The sequence below is a fragment of the Bactrocera tryoni genome, unplaced genomic scaffold (genome assembly GCF_016617805.1).
Source record: "Bactrocera tryoni isolate S06 unplaced genomic scaffold, CSIRO_BtryS06_freeze2 scaffold_961, whole genome shotgun sequence".
NCBI classification, from domain to species: Eukaryota; Metazoa; Arthropoda; class Insecta; order Diptera; family Tephritidae; genus Bactrocera; species Bactrocera tryoni.
The window spans coordinates 794-4,029 of record NW_024396612.1 but is presented as its reverse complement, the minus strand read 5'-3'; the positions used below and the strand labels follow the sequence as shown (position 1 = coordinate 4,029).

The window sequence follows — 3,236 nt, the reverse complement described above, 5'->3', positions numbered from 1 at the left end:
TACCGGACGTTTTCCTCTTGCTTTAATTAGTTCCTTTGATTGTTCCGATTAAATTCTTCCCAAAAGTTGCGTGATGCACCCATTTGTTTTATTTGAGAATTTATTCCGGGCCAATAATATAGCAATCTTGCTCTGGCGAGGGTTTTCTCAATTCCCAAATGGGCTTCATCTAACCAATTGTCCTTGCAAATTTTTTGGAATAACTATCCGGTGACTTTTAAAAAGTAATGCATTTTCAAAATGCAATTCCTATTTAATTTTGTGATATTGTTTAGCCAATCCATTTAAGTGATAATAGTCCGGCCCACTACTTGTAGCCTTAACAAATTCACACACACGTTTTAGATCATCATCTTCCTACAAAATCACTTACACAGACTTTGTTACTGCATGAATGACTCCACTAAGTTCATCCAATTTCGGACGGGAAAGACAATCGGCCACCAGCATACTTTTTCAGGGTTTATACACTATTTCCATATTTGAGTACTTTAACAAAATCATAAAATTCTTTGCACTCTTGGTGTGACATCATCAATATCGCGTTTAACCGATTGTTCCAATGGTTTATGATCACCTTCAACAGTGAATTCACGACCATAAATGAAATAGTGAATTCTTTGACATGGAAAAGCTTGGTTGCCGTACTTTTCAATCTGAGCCCATCTTTGTTCACTGTGGTTTAAAGCCCTGGACGCAAATGAAATTGGATGACCATTTTGCAATGAGACTGAACGAAGTCCGTCTTTTGATGCATCAGTTTGAATGGTAACCGTTGTACTGGATTATATATTGGATCCGATGTTATAATTACCAAAAAGTTATTGAGTGCCATATCATACTTTTAATTTCACTCAAATTCTATGTCTTTTCCCGTTAATATATCATAATTTCGCTGTTAATTTATATAAATTTGAAATGAATCTTGCTAAATATTTAAAAAGACCCAATACTTGCATTACTTCTGTTTTGTCATTGTTTTTAACATCAAGATTTGCATCAATGTTTTTATTTGCCGGTTTTATTGCATTTTCCAATAAAATGTTTCCCAGGAATTCAACTTCCGATTTACGATACTGATTTTTTTCTGGATTAAATTTAACATTATTCAAACGAACACGGTCGAGTACCACTGACAAGATTCTGTCATGCTTCTCTTCATTCGAAGCTACAATTCCGATTTCATTAAAGACACCGGCTATATCACCAAATATTTTTATCATTAATCTATGAAATACCTCCGGTGCAAAATTCAATACAATCGGCATTCGGTAAATTTATAACTACCAAATGGTGTCATAAACGTTGTTAGTTGCGAACTTTTTGAAGTTATACTTCTTATACGAGTTCGGAAAAGGTTGCGTTAAATTCATAATTGCGCAACCTCTACCAACAACACAATGTTGCCATGCTTATGCTATTGTTGTTTTTGTAGAACAATGTTTCAATTTTTGGTTGGGGACATATTCAATTAAAAATAAATTCTGTTGGGATTCGAACCTACGTGCTCGTCGTAACTTTTCAAGCGCTTACCATCAACACCACCATTGACACTTTTATTGCGTTGTCCTAATTATGGTTTGGTTATGCATGAAAGAAATATACAATGGATCGCCGATTGTTACCTCTTTCCTTGCTGCTGCGCATATGTATGTTTGTGTGCTTGTGTATTATTGAAGTTATACTTCTTTTTCTTTCGTTTGTCTTTCATGTCTGCGACTTCTCAACTATTTTGTGTGATTTTTGCTTGAAATACTCTGCGTTGGCGTTTGAAAAATTAAGACTATACTTCACAGGATCATTTCTGTAGTTAGTCTTCATTTACATTTTTTGGAAATCGATCCGCGATGACGAGGTATATCGTTTTATCTGACAGCGTGAGGTTCATGAACTTCATCTCTAATTTGGTTTTGTGGCATATTAGAAATGATGTTTCTTCGAAAATCGCTCGCTTGCAACGGATAAAACGACTTCTGAGTGGTGATTTTAATGAATAAATTCCAAGGTTTTACACAAAAATAATGCAGTCAATAAGTACAGTACGCTTATGTATGCTTGCGCATTATTTTTCTTTCGTTTGTCTTTCATTTTTGCGAATTCTCAACTATTTTGTGTGACTTTATTTCTTTCGTTTCTGATTCATTTCTGCGAATTCTTAGAATTTCTGAACGCGCACATGCGTATATTTACATTCATATGAGCATGTGCAAATACACAATATAGGATAGTAGATGCATGCCTTTTAACATCGTATACTATACTAATAAATATTTTTCTTACTAATAGAAATTAAATTTATCAGAGCAATATTATGTACATATATGTATATTAGGTATATTGCTGTGGTAAATTTAATTTCTATTAGTAAGAAAAATGTTTATTAGTATAGTATACGATGTTAAAATGCAAAAATTAAAGACTAAGTCCGTCGAGATTCGAACCTGTGTTCACATTGTGACTTTTCATGTGCTTACCACCAACACCACCATTGACACCTTCGTGGCGTGGTCTTAAGTATGGTTTGGTTATGCACGTAAGAAATATACGATGGTTCAAATAATTTTGTTTAAGTATAGAAACATGCTTTTGTAGAACATTTGCTTTCGCAAACATACAGACAAATGTGCAAACAACATAATATATGTATGATTGTTTCGCATTTTGCTTCCACGCAGGTCAAATTTCTATACAAAAATCGACTGAAATGCATGAGAAAATAAAATGGACAACTAGGGCAAATAATTTAAAAAAATTTATTGATAATTAAATATAAATGAAAATACATGTAAATTTACTTAAATTTATTTAAATTTATTAAAAAACTTATTTAAATTTATCAAGAAACTTATTTAAATTTATTGAAAAACTGCAAAGAAAAATAAAAAAAAATTCATTTTACTTTGGCCCAGTTTTGTGCGCAATACAAATGCAACGCCAATAATGAATACAAGAAATTGACTAAACACCATGATATAAGATATACAAATTATATATAAATTATCCTTCATTTAGACTTTGCTTTATAAAATGTGCATAATGAATTTAAATGTTCTAGTTTTCTTTCATACAAAATGATATGCATTTCTGAATATCACTAAGAAGTATAACTTCTTCCGCGCGTAGGGACTCCACGCACCTTTTTTTTATTCAATTCTGTTTGCCAAAATTTATTTGAACAATTAATCACAGTGAATATCTTTTTATTGGCCAGTTCCGATTTAAATTTATGGATTGTA

The 3,236-nt window shown here is 32.3% G+C and overlaps 1 pseudogene; it reads left to right on the top strand.

The window, feature by feature from the left end:
* The first annotated feature begins 1,779 nt into the window (after positions 1–1,779).
* On the top strand, positions 1,780–1,982 carry LOC120782133 (annotated as a pseudogene).
* Positions 1,983–3,236: the final 1,254 nt, after the last annotated feature.